The sequence below is a fragment of the Sorex fumeus genome, unplaced genomic scaffold (genome assembly GCF_029834395.1).
Source record: "Sorex fumeus unplaced genomic scaffold, SorFum_2.1 ptg000036l, whole genome shotgun sequence".
NCBI classification, from domain to species: domain Eukaryota; kingdom Metazoa; phylum Chordata; class Mammalia; order Eulipotyphla; family Soricidae; genus Sorex; species Sorex fumeus.
This window is the reverse complement of record NW_026606093.1, coordinates 12,945,308-12,959,496: the sequence shown is the minus strand read 5'-3', so window position 1 is coordinate 12,959,496 and position 14,189 is coordinate 12,945,308.

Sequence of the window (14,189 nt, the reverse complement as noted above, 5' to 3'; positions counted from 1 at the left end):
CTCAACATCCTGAATGGTACCTCAAGCCTCACCAAAGGGTTCAGGTGATACTGATGGCACCATGTCCAAAACAAGGCACACCACAAAGTTCTGGATAGACACCACTCTTGAGCAGACACCAGCAGGAATTTTTGAGGAAATGAGAATTTCTGGACATTTTCTGATTTTTTTCCTAATAGCGTAATTATGAAAACTGAGACCTCCAAGGCATCTAGTAAGAACATTGAAGAAATTAAAAGTATGCAGTTCCTGAATGTTTGTGTCCATAACTATAAATCCATACCTATAACCCACAGAGTTATAATTAATCCCTCCTAAAGGTCTCTTTCCTCGCTCCTGTTTCCTCATAAAATCTGGTAGAATCTCTTCCCTTTTAACCTAATTTTTTCCTCCTTCCCAGCTGGAGCTATATTATTTGATTATATGCAGCCTTAAACCTGCAAAATAGGTGCTCTACCACTGAGCCACATTCTTAAAATCCTTTAAAGAAAATCTTTTTTGTCTACTTTATTCAGTATTATATAGCAGAGCTAGAATGAAGCCTAACATGTAGAAACTGGTTAATAGACATTTGTGGAGTGTTGCTGATCTTTTTGATATCTTTGTTTTTAAATATATTTTGTAATTCAGTTTGTCAGTTGATTTCTTTATGTTCTCTAAATAGAATATAGACTTCAAATTATAATTTCATCTTTTCCTTCTCAACAAATTATTTCATACCTTATTTCACTAATACTTCAAGAAGACAAACAAGTCTTGATTTTATAACAGGCAGAACTACCTCAGCCAATTTGAATCAGTGATGTCTCTCATCAGCAATATGTTGTGTCATTCGCTGTTGATTTAAATGCATCTTATCAAAGATCAATTATTCGTCACTTAGATAAAAGCTGTGTTTCTAAATGTAATGAGTTTTGGGGCTAGAGTGATAGCACAGTGTGTAGGGCATTTGCCTTCCACACAGCCAAAAAGGTTTCGATTCCCAGCATCCCATATGGTCCCCCAAACACCACCAGGACTAATTCCTGAGTGCAAAGCCAGGAGTAACCCCTATGCATCACCAGGTGTGACTCCCCCCAAAAAATAAATGTAATGAGTTTTACCAGAATATATATAGATATGATATTAAGCTAGTATATTAACTCATCTTTTCTACTCTTGAGTAAACACTGTTTAGGTTTAACTTATTATTATATTTTTAACTTTCTGTCAAAATTGATTGGTATATTTGTCTGTGGAGGCTTATCATTTTATCGTTGAAAGCAAACTCACATATCAGTAACTTACAACAACAAAGACTATGTCTCACCCCTAATTTGAGTCACATGGGTTTGGGTAAGTCTCTGAAACATCTGCTCCCAAGGTGAGATTATTGTCCTACCGGTGAGTGAGTGCAGCTGCCTGGATCTCCAGAGCAAAGAAAGCGAACTGAAGAATAAAGCACTGCTGCTTTATTCAGCAACGTATTCATTCCTGCTTACATAAAACTGGCTGTAGAAAGTCACATGTCAATAACTGCAATCAAGATGCAAAAGAAAACCCTTCCCTGTGTCAAGAAAGAGGCGAGAGATGAATATTGGTGAATTGTAGACAAGTCCAACATGTGCTGGTATTTTAATTGAGAACATTTCACATGCATTCTTTTATCTGGGCACGGTGGTTTACAATACTGTCAATAGTTGTGTTTCAAGTGCACAGTGTATCAGCTTTCCTCCATTGCTATTTCCAGGTACCCTTCCATTACCCATCACCCTTAGCAAACTCAACTCTACAGACCAGCTCTCAGGGTCTGTTGTCACTGTTTATTCCCTTCCTCTGCTTCTTTAGACTCCACATATGAAAGTCATCATACGAATTTGTCCTTCCTCCTTTAACGCTCGTTGCTCAGCAGGTCACCTTACAGCACACATACATTCTAAATGAAATTCAGTTGTAACTTTAACCTCCTGCCATTTTTATTAAGCTTAATTATTAGTGATGTTGAAGATTATAAAATGTGTATGATAATAAAGTAGGACCTATTTTTTCTATAAAAGTTAATATAACTTTACCTTACTGTGGATGGAGTAAAACTGTTAGAAGACATTCTTTTTTTATGACAGGTTTATTAGTGTCTCAAATTAACACACCCACATCGTAGGAGACTGTACAATGGATTCCTCATTAAAGTTCAAACCATGTAACTTGTCACTTGTTGTTTTCTATCGTGAGCAACATTATGAGCTTAAAGAGAAATTGGAGTGGTACTCCAGCATTAGTTAATTCACTGCTAGGTACTATGGAAAGGGAGTTCAATCCTTTAGCTTTGGGCAACTAATATGACCACCCCACTTTATTTCTCTCTTTCTCTCTCTCTATCCATCCATCCCCTAAATCTCCAGTCCTCTGTTGTTTTGGCCATGAAGGTGAAATTTGATTATATGCATTGTCTGTCCATGTGGTTTGAAAGATCCAGATGTCAATGAAAGTGATGAGGGAAAAGCTCCTCACAATGTTCTATTCTCAGCATAAGACTGTCTTACATTTCAAAGGCCAGTCTCTTACTAATATAATTTCCCCATTTTATTACCTGAAAGATGATAGGCCTACTTTCTACCTTTGTGTTGTATTTCAAATATCTGCCTTAGGGATTAGATCATCTCCAAAAGAAACAGTCCTGAAATACAGTCAACAGAACTGTGATCTGAGGATGCTAAAAGAGCCTTAAGATAATGGTGGAGGAATGTGGATGATGATCTTGGTATAGCATCAATACAAGTATAAGAAAGAAAGAAAGAAAGAAAGAAAGAAAGAAAGAAAGAAAGAAAGAAAGAAAGAAAGAAAGAAAAAGAAAGAAAGAAAGAAAAGTGGTACAGGGTTTTGAACACTTTGGTGGCAATAAAGGTACAATCACTTTTTACATCAAAATCATAAATGTTAATGCTATTATAACATGTTTCCTAAAGTAAAAAAAAGTTTAAATCTGCTTTTAATTATAATATAATTTTAAATTTATTTTGTTCTTGGAGTTTGTTGTCTTGTTTGCTTTTTATTTGTGTATTTTTTATTTATGTATGTATACTCTTTTTATTTATGGTGTTTTGCCATGTTTTGGAGTTCACTCTTGTCCATGCTCAGGGATTACTCCTGCCTCTGCACTCAGAAATTGTTCCCAGTAGGACTTAGGGGACTATGTGCAGTGCCAGGGATTGAACCTGGGTTAACTGGATGCAATGCAAGTGCCTAATCAACTGTACTATGTCTCTTGGCATTTAATACTAAGAAGAATGCATATGAAGATTTTACAAACTAATTGTCTCTCTTATCTCCCCTTTAATCCTAGTCAACTATAAAGTTAGCTCCAAACACGAACATGATCTCTCTTAGAACATTCATTGCTCTATCCTGAATTATCATAAACATACCTGACAACAACCTAGATAAGTTCTAGATCTGCTTTTCCAATTGTTTATGGTTTATCTTATGGGCATTTTAATTACAATATAGAAAAACAAATATGGGAAATTAGCACTGTCCACTGTCACTGTTCTCCCATTATTCATAGATTTGCTCGAGCGGGCACCAGTAATGTCTCCATTGTGAGACTTGTTGTGACACATAAAATGACATATCAAATATGCCAAGGGGAGCTTGCCAGGTTCTACCATGTGGGTGGGATACTCTAGGTAGCTTGCCAGGCTCTCCAAGACAGACAGAGGAATCAAACCCCGGTTGGCCGCATGCGAGGCAAATGCCCTACCCGCTGTGCTATATTAGTTACAAAAAATTTCAAAATGTCAGAGATCTGGTAAAGAGAAGCAAGAACTAAACTAAAATTACCTCTTTGGTCTTAGCTGGACTAAAGAATCCACCACATTTTAAAACTCTTTGAAGCTAGAGATAAGTCATATAACTTCCTGGCTTCTATTATCAATAAACATCTGTTAAATGAAGAATAAACCTCAAACTCTTGCAGGAAGTTTTTCCTGCTGTTAGGACTGATTAAAAAATGTGTTTTCTATTGCTCAGACTATGAACACTGAATGTATATTTAACCTGAAATATGTGTATCAATAAATATTTGAGGAAAAAACATACCAAGTTCTTCCAGCAACGTGTCCTATGTATATATTCATAAATTTCTGTCTGGTCTGACATTTGGTGTCTATGTATGTTTAGGTCACTGTAGAATATTTAAATGGTGTAACAGCCATGTTTATTCACAAATGACATAAAGCAGCCATTGCCAAGTTCTTCCCACTGGGAGCCTCTGAGCCTCTTAGGAGTATGAGCGCTGCTGTTGATATGTATGCTCTTTTTAAAGTTCCTTCTTTTATCTTTTTCTCCAACATAGCAATTTAGTTTCTCCCTGCAGCTTAAATTCTGTGAAATATATAGACCTCGAAAATTCAGTACTGTCATCAAAAACGAAAAAAGAACTTTTTTTTAATTTAGCCATGCTGTGAACTGAGTGAGCTCAAGTCTTCTCTGTGCAAAGTTCTAGTTCTGACATTTAAATTTATTCTAAAATAGTCTTTGCATGCAAAACCAAGAAAGGGAGGATTGTGGTTTATACCTTGACATGGAGTTTTCTCTGAGTGGGATAGAAACAGTGTGGTGGTATTGAAGCTGTCTGCAGGATTTACTGGCACTGACCAGGGCAGGAGCGGCCCAGTGTCCAAACAAGCTCATAATTCATATGACCAATTGCAGCTTCGCCTAATCCTCAACCCCCACCCCCACGTGATCAACATATATGGAAATATTAGTGAAGTCGTCAGCTCTTTGAAACGATCGGTTTTCCTCCCACCCATACCTGAGCTTCTCCAAAAGGGAAGGGGGTCTGGGAGCAAAAGAATGCAGCAGGAAGCAAATCTAAGTGAGAAATTCTGCAAAACTTTCTGAAAGGAGATAAAGTTTTAGAATATTTATTCAGATGTTTTCTAGTGGGTATGCTTCTGAGCCACAGAGCATCAATGTGGTGATTCTGAAATCCATATGCAAATATAGTTCTATTCACGACATCTATTTAGAACATTCTGCAATGCTATATTCTAAAATCGATCTATCTTTCTAAAGTTTTTCAAACCTAAAATTTAATGTGTTTTATTTTTATTACTGGGGTAACATGGACACATTGGAATGTATATATTTATTCTTTTGGTGTAGAAATGGGTGTTGGATATTAATGTGTTAATGCTTCTTTTTAAGACATTATTTTAAAAGCACGTTTAAGTATTAATTATACTCCTTGGTTTCATGTATCCTATTTTCAAATGAAAACACTCATTTTATTTATCTATATCTCTGAACCTTTTTATTAACACCTCAAAATAAGTAGACATTTGAACTGATTAACTTTCACAGGTCAGGATACTTTACAGAGACTTAATACACAGTCTATACATATATATGTTTTATATATATAAAACAGATAACACCTGCCACTTGGAATGAACAGTTCACTTAATACAAAGACGCAGGTTTTGAGAAGTCATCATATACAGGGTAGTTAGCTGCCAGAGTCCTGCTAAGGCCAGGTGGTCCCCATGAAAACAATGACATCTCTGGCAAGCTGAAAGATATGTTTTCTTATAGACTGTTTATTTTATGGTGAAAATATATATATTTCAAATCAGCCAGCCAGTTGAACTATTTATATTTTTCCCAATTTTGCTGACAATATTCAAGACGACCCATCCCAATCAGAATTCTGCGTAGCACACCCTTCTTCTCTCCCTCAGGTAGGACCAGGGTGTTTTTCTTGGCCCCATCACTGTCATAGAGGGTCTCCATGGCCTCTTTCACCTGGTGCTGGTTGTTCTTGCCCTCCACGGTGAGCACAAGCATGTAGTCGACTTCTATCTTCTCCATAGCTGACACGGTGCTCAAAGGAAACTTGATGATGGCACAATGGTGAAGCTTGTTTCTTCTGGAGCACTCCTTCCAGAATATTGGAGCTGCCTCCTCAGCCACAGCAACTTGGGTTTTTGAAGGGTGAGTAAATGTGTGTGTGTGTGTGTGTGTGTGTGTGTGTGTGTGTGTTTGTGCGTGCATGCATGCATGTGCAGGCAGATACCTTTCAACACTGTTTTCTTGGTCCTCAAAGTTCTGGGTTTGTCTTCAGTTTGGAAGCAGGGACTTCCTTTTTGGCTTTCAATACCATCTTCACAAAAAGGGATTCAAAGAGATGCTTTCAAGCTAAAGTTTTATATTTGCTCTTAGAGTTTCTTCCATAAAAGATAGCAAACATGTATGTGTCCGTGTGTGTGCCAGGATGTTTTTCTGTATCAAGATCAGCAAGTTCTAGGGGCACAGAACACAGCAAATACACTGAAGGTAGGGCGCTGGCCTTGCATGTGACTGAGCTGGGTTCAGGCCCCAGCAACACATACAGTCCCCAAGACTACTACTCCCCGGCACAGAGTCACAAGTAAGCCCTGAGCATTGCTGGATGCGCCTACACACACACACACACACACACACACACACACACACACACACACACACCATGAAAAGCATGGTATCAAGTTCAAGAAATAAATATTATGTGGTGCCAGCAAAGCAGCTGAAGAAGATAGGGAGCATAAGGAGAATCGGGTACAGAATCCCTGGAATGGTTCCTTCCATAATTTATTATAGTCCTCTTGTCAAAGGTAATTGATTGGGTGATTAAAAACCTTCTCCACATAACTGTACCTCATGGTGTTTCACTAATAAAAAAAAAAAACTTTCTCCACAGACCTAAAGGGCATAAGGAAAAAGTGAAAAATTCACAGGAAGGAGGTCCTGGAAAGACCAGCCAGGAAAATGCTGCCTAAGAGCAGACTTCAAAGGACAGAAGACTCCAGGGTGCTTTATACCTCAGTGAGCAGTAACCTGTCCTTCGGAAGATTCCCTTCACTGATGAAGACACCACTGTGTACCTGGGTAGATTATGCATTCACACAATCATCCTTGTGGTGGACTCCACAGTAGTGAAAAACAGGAGAAAGACATCAAATTTCAGAGTCTGTGTTATTAAAATATACCTTCCCTGTTTTCTCAATCCAACCTTGTAACAGTATGGAAGAAATTGAACTCAGTCAAAATTCTGGATTTAATTCCCTGTCCTATCATTGATCGATATGTTTCCTTATGATAGTAGTGAAACCCATCTGAACCTAAGTTTTTTAAATGGAAAAATAGACATAAATGTAGTACTTACTTTAATAAGATAATTAGTGAAGGCACTAGCAGGTTTGAAAATGCTGCACCTAACAGTAGTGATACTGTGTGGAGTGATAGCAAGCAGTGGAGCGATAGCACAGCGGGTAGGGCGTTCGCCTTACAAGCGGCCAACATGGCCAACCTGAGTTCGATTCCTCCGCCCCTCTCGGAGAGCCCGGCAAGCTACCGAGAGTATTCGATATGCCAGACACAGTAACAACAAAGTCTCCAATGGAGACGTTACTGGGCCCGCTCGAGCAAATCGACGATCAACGGGAGGGCCTTTACCTTTACCTTTTAACAGTAGTGAAACAGGTTACCTGTGGTTTAAAGAATGACAGATTACGTCTTTGTCTGTCAAATATGCCCACTGCTGGTGAGAGTTCAGTGGAGCCACAGTGAGTGCATCTTACTCCCACCCAAGTCCACTCCCAAAGTCCCTTCTGTAATCATAACCAAACGGCTCACGCTGCGGCCCCTGGCTCACTGCTCCCTTTGTCACCAAGACAGAGCTCCAACAATTGCTCACTCACCCTTGCACCATCAAATTGTTATTTTTCACTACATCATTCCCAGCATATGGTGTGCTGTAACAATTTATCTCATTGAAATAAAAATTTTATTAACTTTCCTGATCTCACATCCTCCTCCAGCTAGCTCTCCGTTTTTCTTCCTTTTAAGAGTAAACCTTCTATGAAGAGTTGCATATAGTTTGCTTCCTGCCCGGCTCCTCCTGTTCCCTCTGGAACCCATTCCAAAGAGCTTTCACCCTCCTTACTTCATCAAACTTGTTCTCAGTGAAGTCACTGACGACCTCCATATCACTAAACCAAATAGTTCTCAGATCCTCTCCATCTCTTATCACTCCCCCTTTCTTAAAAGACTTGATTCACTTGGCTTCTGAGATTTTGTTCTGCTCAGAACCCTCAGATGGCATCCAATTCCATTCAGACTACAAGCCAAAATCTTTAAAATGACTTAAAATATTCTCCTGATTCCTTTTCTGGGAATTCTCTTTCAGATAACCATATAACTCATTGCCTCGAGTCCAAGAGCTCAACAATTACCTTAATAGTCTGCAGGTCATATGTCCCCATAATCCCTTATCTTCCTTATAAGATTCTTAATATTATGATCTACATTACACAATGACAGGACTACTTACTTTATTTAAAATGTTTTGGTCAGTGACGTATCCCTAACACAATATCTGCATGCAGTGGCAGTTTATGGAGTCATAAGGGAAGGAATTCTATGCCCTGATAAATTGAGAGAAAATTTGAATTAATTAAACTGCATTTAGTTCCAAGTAGAGACGTCAAAGTACAAGTGGACCAGGGTAGAGACCTCAGTCCATCTTATTTGTATTGGCTAGATAGTTCTCTGACTGTCCAAGGCTGAGGCAAGACAAAAGTAATTTGATGTCCTTGAAAATATTCTACAATTCCAAAGAAAATGTTGGTGTTCTAACAGAGATATATTGAAAACCTGATATCTGTGAAAAAAAAGAAAGGATATTAAGAATGAACAGACTAAGATGAAAGGAGAAAAAGCATAGTCAACAGGAATAAGGGAAATTTAAGAAAACTCAAAATAATATATCAAAATCCAAATATTCTCCTGAAGTAATAAATATTCGAATTGACACTGTGAGTACTTGCCAATCAAATGAGTACATGTTAATAATAAGTAGCTTTTCTAAAATGTAGCACAAAGGTGAAAACATAAGAAATTATATAACTGATTAATGTTGCTGTCTTCAGCAATATTTTTCTGGCCTTTATGTATTTTTTCCTATTTCTAACTTCCCATAAATGTAGAATTATTTATAATGAATGGAAAAGAAGAAAAAGTAAGTTATATAAATGGAGGTCTGGAATTTTTTTTTTGAGAGGGTAGGAAATCATTCCCTAGCATCTCACTGAACGCTGTTCTTCTCCTCTAGCACTTGATATTTTTAATTTAGAAGTTCCCATAAAATTCATTCTTTTGAAAATTACCAGAAATTAGACTTTCGAAATATGAATAGAGACTGATATTTTCTGATCCTTTAGGTATAATTAGAAGTATTGAGAAACAAGCATGAAACTATGGACATTGTTTTCTCCATATTCCTCTGCTTCTCATGTGATAGGTTGATGACCATTTTGTTAAAATGCCTCTTAGGATGGAGAGTGTCAAGTCTGTTTAAAAGAAGATATTTTTAGTAAAGAATAAGAAAATATTCTAAAGTTATTGAGCCTGTGTGTATGTTAGAGTACTGATGGGAAATCGGCCTTGAGTTCTGACAGTCCTAATGCAAAGGACTTGGATGTGTTGGGCATGTCTCCAAAAGAACAGTTAGGCTCAATTGGCTCTGCTAATATGGAGAGTGATTTTTCCCCTTTTCCCCAAATTTGCAAGCTTGTTTCTCCTTAAATGCTCAGTGAGATGATGCATGAACACATTTAATTTCCTCAATGGAGATGTACAGCTGTTTGACTTGAAATTACCAGGTGGTACTTGGAAGCAGAAAGTAAGAGACTGTGGCCAGGATGACCACACACTCTTCTAACCAGGGGAAGAACCTCCATGCAGTCTATGCCCAGAGGAATATACATTACAGAAGGGTTGATTTAGTGAATATGAATATTTATTATTTAAAAAATATCCATTTCTTTATAAACCAGTGGAATACCTTTATTTTAATTCATACACATAAAAAAGGCATTTAACAAAAGGAAAAGTCATTTTATCTTTTCAGAGCATGAGTTATCTTCTTTTTTGCCAATAGAGTTGTAAGGATCCTATAATAACTAGTGCCATATGCTAACCATCATGTATTATGTCTATTTTATACATTTTTCATATACCATTTTTTATCCACTATCGTTTTGACTCCTGAACACATTTTGAAATGTACTCAGGGACCAAAGTGATAATACAAGCAGTAAGGTGCTTGCCTTGTACAGGACAACTCATTAATGATTCAGGAAAGTCATTATTTCTATTAACATTTGAAACCTTGGTGGCAAGGAGGCTAATATCAGATCCCCAAAGTTGCAATGGGGTTCAAAGAACTGTAGGGTGATTTGGGACGACTTGTAAACTTGCAAAAGTTCCACAACAGCCATCACAAAGCAAAAAGAACCAGTGCATAAATATCCCTATTCTCTCTCTCTCCCCCCCCTCCATCTATCTATCTTTCTCTCTGTCTTTTGTTCCTTCTTTTTTGGAGTTTTCTTCCTCCCTCTCTCCCTCCCTCCCTCCCTCCTTCCCTGTACTTTCTTCCTTCCTTCCCTTCCTTTCTTCTTTCCCTCCTTCCTTCCTTCCTTCCTTCCTTCCTTCCTTCCTTCCTTCCTTCCTTCCTTCCCTCCTTCCCTCCCTCCCTCTCTCCCTCCCTCCCTCCCTACCTACCTCCTGTACTTTCTTCCCTCCCTCCCTTCCTTCCTTCCTTCCTTCTTTCCTTCCTTCCTTCCTTCCTTCCTCCCTCCCTCCCTCCCTACCTACCTACCTACCTCCTGTACTTTCTTCCCTCCCTTCCTTCCTTCCTTCCTTCCTTCCTTCCTTCCTTCCTCCCTCCCTCCCTCCCTCCCTCCCTCCCTCCCTCCCTCCCTCCCTCCCTCCCTCCCTCCCTCCCTTCCTTCCTTCCTTCCTTCCTTCCTTCCTTCCTTCCTTCCTTCCTCTTTCTTTCCCTCCTCCTCTCTTCTCTTATCTATGTAATGAGCTCTACATTGCACTAGAAAGGTACTATAATACCCTCTCCAGGGACTATGATCTACAGGGGAAGTGAAAGTAGTAAAATAAGTTAATCTTCAACAGCAGTATAATTTATCAAATTGTTTCCCAAAATGGTCATGCCAGTCACATTCTCCCATAATATACGAAATTTCTCTTTGCTCTACATTGTCACCACTACATAGTCTCTGGTGGATACAAAGAAGATAAGCCTATCCTCTGATGGCTTGAATGCTACATTACCCTAATCACTTTCTCATGATTACTGATCACCAACTTTCTTTCCTATACACTGCCTGTTCATATGCGTTACACATTTTTTGGTTGGGTTATCTTTCCCTACTTGATTTATAAGTACTAGTATTACATTCTTATATACCTTTTTAAAACACATTTAAATCTCTTTCTCACTTGCTTTTCACTTGTTTAAAAAGTCTTATTATGGAAATTTCTCATTTTACAATAGTCAGCTAGGAGCGATAGCACAGTGGGTGGGGCGTTTCCCTTGCACGCAGCCGAGCCAGGTTCAATTCCTCCATCCCTCTCAGAGAGCCAGGCAAGCTATAGAGAGTATCCCACCCACATTGCAGAGCCTGGCAAGCTTCCTGTGGCATATTTGATATGCCAAAAACAGTAACAAGTCTCACAATGGAGACGTTACTGGTGCCCGCTTGAGCAAATCAATGAACAACAGGAGGACAGTGCTACAATAGTCAAGTTCTTTTTATGTGTTTTATTTTAAAACTCCTTAGATTTTTTTTTTTTTTGGAGAATGGGCACTGGTGGAGGGATGGGTACTCGATCATTGTATAACTGAAACCCAAGCACAAAAATTTGTAAGTCTACAACTGTACCTTGAGGTGTTTCACTAATAAAAATTTAAAAAAAAATTTTCTAAAGGCAAATCAAATGCAAAAAAAAAACTCCCTAGATTTAATCTACTTGGATTTTTTTTATTTATGCTATAACAAGGGATCTAGTTTTACATTTATTTTGTTGGACCAGAATCCATTATGAAATTACCAAATTTTTCCTCATTATTGCTTCTCACATAGATCAAATTTTCATTTATATGAACATTTCTTTCTAAATTTCCCATACTTTACATCGGTCTATATGTGTAAGCCTTTACCATCTTTACCATTATTATCTTCCTGACTTCTCCACTGCAGCGTTATAGTAAGTTCTGATGTTAATGTAAAAATATACATCTTCATTTTCAAAACAGTCTATTTTTAATTTTTCACTCTTCGCTGTAAAACAGCTTGTTGAAGTACCATCATCTTGAGTACTTTGTTCTATGGATCATGCATCTGTTTGGGTTTTTTTGTTTGTTTGTTTTTGTTTTTTTGCATACAAAAAAAATTTCCTTAATAGTAAATTAGCAGTTGACTTCAGGATGCAATACAAAATCACTAATCTTTCTCCCCCACCCCCCCAAAATATTTATTTTGACCAAATTGAAGAGAATGAATACCCTATTTTCAGAGCTAATGTACAAAATGTAACATTCAAAAATATGTCTTTTGTGAACGGGATTGATTTTTTTTCATGTCACTTTCTTCTCTCTCATTATTTGCATATAGGAAAGTCATGGATTTGAGGTATTGATTTTATAGCCTGCAACTTTACTATACAAGTATATTGTTTTTTGGAGCATCTTGGTAGAGGCTAGAGGGTTCTCTAAATATATAGTATCATGTCATCTGCAAATAGTGACAGATTGCACTTTCCTATCTGGATGCCCTTAATATCTTTTTCCTGCCTAATTGCAATGGCAAGTCCTTCCAGTACTGTATTGAACAGAAGTGGAGAGAGTGGGCATCCTTGTCACGTCCCTGATCTTAGAGGGAAGTCTCTTAGTTTTTCCCCATTGGGGATCATGCTTGCCACAGGCTTGTGGTAGATGGCTTTGACTATATTGAGGAAAGTCCCTTCTATACCCATTTTGGCAAGGATTTTCATCATAAACGGGTGCTAGATCTTGTCAAATGCTTTCTCCGCATCTATTGATATGATCATATAGTTTTAATCTTTTCTTCTGTTGATATGATGAATTATGTTGATTGATTGATTTCCAAATGTTAAACCATCCTCGCATTCTGGAATGATCCCTCTTGGTCGTGGTGTATGGTCTTTTTTTTGTTTTGTTTTGTTTTGTTTGCTTTTTAGGTCCCACCCAGTGATGCACAGGGGTTACTCCTGGCTTTGCACTCAGGAATTACTCCTGGCAGTGCTCGGGGAACCGTATAGGACGCTGGGAATCAAACCCGGGTCGGCCGCGTGCAAGGCAAACGCCCTCCCTGCTATGCTATCACTCCAGCCCCCTTGTGGTGTATGATATTTTTGATGAGTTGTTGAATTCTACTTGCTAATATTTTGTTGAGAATCTTCACTTCCATATTCATCAGGGATATTGGCCTGTAGTTTTAGTAAAGGATGTTGAGAGAACCCATTTGGGTTGAAAGATGCATACCAAAGGAGACTATAGACCAAACACGATGGCCACTCTATTGCAAACTACAACACCCAAAAGGAGAGAGAACAAAAGGGAATGCCCTGCCACAGAGGCATTGTGGGGTAGGGGTGGGGGTAGGGGGAAGGATATTGGGAACATTGATGGAGGAGAATGGGCACTGGTGGAACGTTGGGTAAACAATTATTGTATGACTGAAACACGAAAGTTCGTAAGTTTGTAACTGTATCTCATGGTGATTCACTAATAAAAAAAAATTTTAAATATGCCTTTGGGACTACCACATTCCATGTAGAGTTTGTGTTCTAGAGCATATTCTGGGTGGAGGAGGTGATAAGGGCTGAAATCCAGCCCTTATCACCTCCTCCACTTGTCAATTCCTATACCCTGAGATGACATTGTCATTCTGAAGGAAAAAGAATCTTCTTCAAAAGAAAGATCTTTTGGATATAAAAGCCTGCAAAACCACAAGGCTAATTATAACAGAATTTTCATATATTCTTGCAGATTTTACTTGGGTGATTCAGTAATGACTCCATAAATGACTAGGAAAAGCACAACTTTTCCATTCCCGTCAGATGAAGTACCTCACAATGTTTGACAATCTACACCAAATATAACCTACATTCTGCTGATGGAGATAACACCTTAGGATCTCTATCTCCAGTTGGAAATAATATATACAAATCATTATCTCACAAGTCCCCAGTTCAAGATTTTGAGCAATAATATTAACATCCTGTTATACTTTCTTTCTTTCTTTCTTTTTATTGAATCACCGTGAGACACAGTTATAAATCTTTCATAT